Source organism: Piliocolobus tephrosceles, chromosome 16, assembly GCF_002776525.5.
Source record: "Piliocolobus tephrosceles isolate RC106 chromosome 16, ASM277652v3, whole genome shotgun sequence".
In the NCBI taxonomy this organism is placed as follows: Eukaryota; Metazoa; Chordata; class Mammalia; order Primates; family Cercopithecidae; genus Piliocolobus; species Piliocolobus tephrosceles.
Genome location: NC_045449.1, coordinates 17,251,201 through 17,256,649, shown reverse-complemented (window position 1 = coordinate 17,256,649; position 5,449 = coordinate 17,251,201). Strand labels below are relative to the sequence as shown.

Below are 5,449 nucleotides of genomic sequence, written 5' to 3'. Positions count from 1 at the left end.
GGGGGGGGCCGCAGGGAGGCGGCTGCAGGTCACCTACTTCCATGGGAAGGCAACTCCAGGCAGATACAGGGATGGTGGCCCCAATGCGGGAGGATCCAGAGCTATCTGAAGAACCAGAAGAGGCGGTCTGGTGGGGGGTGGTCTTAGGGGAAGTTGGGTGAGGGTGGGGGACAGATTAAGCAGAGCCATGTGAGCCGCAGAAAGGAATTCAGCTTCTACCTGGAGTGAGGTGGGAGCCACGGGCAGAGTTTGAGCAGAGAAGGGGCTCTGGCCCACGTTCCTTCTGGTAAGTGCTCCATCTCTGAAGCCCTGTGAAACTTAGGCAGGTGACTTTGCCTTTCTGAGCCTCAGTTTCCTTGTCTGAAAGTGGGAATCACTTCCTCAAAGCGTTGTTATGGAGGTTTGCTAAATGAAACAAAGTTTCGCCCAAAGGTTCAGCACACCCAGCAACAGGCCTTACTTGGTGTGAGCTGTGATGATTTTTCTCCTTCCATCACGCCTACTGCCTGCCCACAGGAGCTCCCAGGCTGCTCACAAACTTCCCTCGGGAGCCTGAGTGCCTTTTCTGCTGGGGGCTGGGGCCCATGCCTGTGGCCCTTGCCCAACGGGCACAAGGCGCTCCAAGGAGCTCGTTTCTGTGTTATTAGCTGTGAAAAGGAGGATACCCCTTACCAAATGTGGACCTCTCAGGCCAGAAAGAGAGAGGAAGGACAGGTGGTCAGGGTTCTTTCCCTGACATCAGGTTGAGGGCTTAACAGGTAAGATCTGGGGGCTTTAATTTTCACTTTGTGGGGGCTGGCGGGGAGGGAGAGTTGGATAGAGACATGAACTCAGAGAAGGAAATTAGAAAACTAAGACATTGAACGTCCGCTCCATGAGCTGCAGTCACACTGTTCATTCTACCTCCCTATCACCTGCCTATCCAATCATCTATCTGTCTGGGCACCAGTGGTGTTATTCTGTTTGCTTGTCTTGTGTTTGTTCTTTGTTTAGAGACGGAGTCTCGTTGCTCTATTGCTAGGCTGGAGTTCAATGGTGTGATCTTGGCTCACTGCAACCTCCGCCTCCTGGGTTCAAGTGATTCTCCTGCCTCAGCCTCCTGGGTATGTGGGACTATAGGCGCATGTCACCACACCCGGCTAATTTTTGTATTTTTAGTAGACAGGGTTTCACCATGTTGGCTGGCCTGGTCTCCATCTCATGATCTTGTGATCCGCCTGCCTCGGCCTCCCAAAGTGCTGGGTTAACAGGCATGAGCCACTGCGCCAGGCCTTTTTTTTTTGAATGAGCTACCGCCCTGACTGGGATTCTCCCAGAAGCTCATCTTGAGATAGGATGCAAGTGCAAGTAGTTGATTCAAAACGTGGTCCAGGAAACACTGGTACAGGAGAAAGGGAGACAGAGGAGGGAGATGGGAGGAGGAGCCAACGAACAGCAAGGTACTGACATAGTTACCACGGGGGCAGCCAGAGCTCCATCTGCCTGCAGGGCTCAAATCAGTCCTTCTGTCGCGGACCAACGGAGCTGGGACACTTATCCCAACTCAAGTCAGGGAAGGGCTGGCCCCAGACAGGGGTACCAAAGTCAGGGCCCTGCCTATGCTGGCCATGAAGGGATGAGTTGTCTGAAGATAATTTTGTTTTATTCTTTTAAAAAATTTCATTTAAGCCAGGCTTAGTGGCTCACACCTGTGATCCCAGCACTTTGGGAGGCCAAGGCGGATGGATCACCTGAGGCCAAAAGTTCAAGACCAGCCTGGTCAACATGGTGAAACTTTCTCTGCTAAAAATACAAAAATAAGCCAGGCGCCTATAATCCCAGCTACTTGGGAAACTGGGGCAGGAGAATTGCTTGAACCTGGAAGGCAAAGGTTGCAGTGAGCCAAGATCATGCCACTGCACTCCAGCCTGGGTGACAAAGCGGAACTGTGTCTCAAAAATATATATTGATTTTAAAAGTTGGGGGTCTCTCTTGCCTAGCATGGGTGTAATGGTGTGATCACAGCTCCTTGCAACTTCGAACTCCTGGTCTCCAGCCATTTTCCCGCCTCAGCCTCCAAAAAAGCTGGGACACAGGCACACATTACCACACCTGGATTTTTTGATTTTTTGCAGAGACAGGGTCTCACTATGTTCCTCAGGCTGGACTCAAACGCCTGGCCTTAAGCAATCCTCCCAACTTGACTTCCTAAACTGCTCTGAGATTATAGGCCTGAGCTACCAGACCCAGACTCTGGAGACAATTCTAAAACAGTAATATTGTGCCCAGAATTCGTTCCTTCCAGTGGGTTCTTGGTCTCACTGACTTCAACAATGAAGCCGCAGATCCTCGTGGTGAGTGTCACACCTCTTAAGCACAGCGTGTCCAGCGTTTGGTCCTTCAGGTGTTCACATGTGTCTGGAGCTTTTTCCTTGCGGGTTCGTAACCTTGCTGACTTCAGGACTGAAGCCGCAAACCTTCACAGTCAGCGTTACAGCTCTTAAAGGTGGCTGGCTCCCTCCAGAGTTGCCCATTCCTCCTGGTGAGTTCGTGGTCTCACGGGCTTCAAAAGTAAAGCTACAGCCCTTCACGGTGAGTATTATAGCTCTCATAGGCAGGGCAAATGCAAACACTAAGCAACAGCAATATTCATAGCAAACAGCAAAAGAAGAAACCCTCCAACGCACAGAAACAAACGTAACCTGGTTGCTGCTGTTGACTTGGGGGGCCAGCTTTTATTTCCTTATTTGGCCCCGCCCACATCCTGCTGATTGGTCCATTTTACAGAGTGCTGATTGGTCTGTTTTTACAGAATGCTGATTGGTGTGTTCACCAACCTTTAGCTAGACACAGAGCACTGATTGGTGCATTTACAATCCCTTAGCTACTCAGAAAAGTTCTCCAGGTCCCCACTCGATTAACTAGACACAGAGCACTGATTGGTGCGTTTTTACTGAGTGCTGATTGGTGTGTTTACAAACATTTAGCTAGACACAGCGGGCTGATTCGTGCATTTACAATCCTTTAACTAGACAGAAAAGTTCTCCCAAGTCCCCTCTTCACCCAGAGGCCCAGCCAGCTTAACCTCTCAGTCTGACCAACTATAAATCCGTCTTTTTATTATTACCATGCACAGACAATTCTAAACATCATCAGAGATGTTTTCCAGGTTCCCAGATCTTTTGTTCATGCAAGTTCCAGAATATTTCCGGGGTTAACTGTTGAGTTTTAATGATATATATAGGAAGATCCAAGTTCACACTTTTTATTATTCATTCTTTAATACTTTATATTGTACACGTTGAAGTTAGTTCTGCAAACTCCCACCGAGTTCAGCCCTGACATGCATATTTAGCTACAAGCATCTGTTTCGAGAGTGAATTCCTAATGGTCCAGGACCTCACCAGCTCATTCAGGTGCAGTTTCCGTCTCTAAATCTGTGGGTCTCATATCCTTAGGTCCCAGCAGGAGACTCAGAATAAGCAGCTATAGCCCAGAGGCTGTGAAGACGAAAAGACAGTACCTGGGTTACTTTCATCAGCACTTAGAGTTTTCGTTTTCACTTGGAGTTTCCATTTTCACTCAATATTTCTCTACTGTGAAGGCAATCGAAAACTGCTAGAACTGATCCCAGAGAAACAGACCTGGACAATGTTGCCCATTCTGGAATGTACTGTGAAATGGGATTTTAAAAAATCTCTACAAGGCCAGGTGCAGTGGCTCACGCCTGCAATCCCAGCACTTTGGGAGGCCGAGGCTGGCAGATTACGAGGTCAAGAGTTCAAGACCAGCATGAGCAACATGGAGAAACCCCGTCTCTACTAAAAATACCAAATTAGCCAGGTGTGGTGGCACATGCCTGTAATCCCAGCTACTCGGGAGGCTGAAGCGGGAGAATCGCTCGAACCCGGGAGGTGGAGGTTGCAGTGAGCCAAGATTGCGCCATTGCACCCCAGCCTGGGCAACAAGAGCGAAACTCCGTCTCAAAAAATGAAAAGAACTCTACCACAGTTATACTCATGTTGAAGACTTTTTCTAACATTTTGTACCCATGGCTTCATCAAAAAGAAACTGTACAAAATTAAAGTTAATAGGCCAGGCGCGGTGGCTCACGCCTGTAATCCCAGCACTTTGGGAGGCCGAGACGGGCGGATCACGAGGTCAGGAGATCAAGACCATTCTGGCTAACACGGTGAAACCCGGTCTCTACTAAAAATGCAAAAAATTAGCCGAGTGTAGTGGCGGGCGCCTGTAGTCCCAGCTACTTGGGAGGCTGAGGCAGGAGAATGGCGTGAACCCAGGAGGCGGAGCTTGCAGTGAGCTGCGATCATGCCACTGCACTCCAGCCTGGGCGGCTGAACGAGACTCCGTCTCAAAATAAAAAAAAAAAAAAAAAAATTAAAGTTAATAAACAGTGTTCATCCATTCCCTAGGAGAGAATATGGGCTGACTATTCAGCCCACTGTGTTGAAGCCTGACTATTCAACACAAATCCGTGAGGAAGACCAATGTTGACAAAATCACTGACACAACTGCAGAAAAAAAAGCTGAAAATAGAAACCATAATGCCATTATCCATTACCGTGACTGATCAACATGAAGGAAACTTTTTATCCCTTTTCTGATGCCATTTTTCCTTATCATGATTTCATGCAGAAAGGTCATTGCAAGCAAATTCTCATCTGCATTTACTTTTTTTTTTTTTTTTAAAGACAGAGTTTTGCTCTTGTCGCCCAGGCTGGAGTGCAGTGGTGTGATCTCTGCTCACTGCAACCTCCACCTCCTGGATTCAAGCAATTCTCCTGCCTCAGCCTCCCAAGTAGCTGGGATTACAGGCACCCGCCACCACACTCAGCTAATTTTTGTAATTTTAATAGAGACGGGGTTTCACCATGTTGTCCAGGCTGGTCTCGAACTCCTGACCTCAAGTGATCCACCCGCCTCGGCCTCCCAAAGTACTGGGATTACAGGCGTGAGCCACTGCACCCGGCCTTGCATTCCTTTTTTAGCTGTTAATGTTATTCCTTTTGTTTCATGATTAGTATTGAATGTAATTTTGTCACGTAGAGAAGGGAAGTGTTAAAAAATGATCTGTCCCTGTGTGGAATACGCCAGGCATGTCACTGTTTCAGGAGACTATTCCACAGCCCTTCCTGGCTGTGGGTGCCAGTGGTCAGAGCAGGTCTGTGGGCCAAAAAGTGCAGATACAGTTGGAGCTGAGCTTGCATGCTCAGAAATGGGAAGAGTCACAGGTAGGTTGCCAGAGATAAAGAGAGAAAATAAACACACACACACACGCACAGGCACACAGGGCCTTCAGGTAAATTTTGATATTGAATAAACAATAAATAAAATGTTCAGATAAGTGTGTCCCATGCAATATTTAGTATGTATTTATACTAAAAAAAAAAAATCCAAATTGAGGCTGGGTGCAGTGGCTCACACCTGTAATCCCAGTGCTTTGGGAGAT

General features: G+C 48.0%; 1 long non-coding RNA gene across 1 annotated transcript in view; it reads right to left on the bottom strand.

Annotated features, from left to right (window-relative positions):
- The window catches only part of LOC111526167, a 2,696-nt gene extending 2,077 nt beyond the window's left edge, over window positions 1-619 (bottom strand). The window contains exon 1 of the long non-coding RNA XR_002726276.1: window positions 461-619. This is a non-coding gene — a long non-coding RNA (uncharacterized LOC111526167). The remainder of the gene's footprint in view (window positions 1-460) is intronic.
- Between the last annotated feature and the right edge of the window lie 4,830 nt (window positions 620-5,449).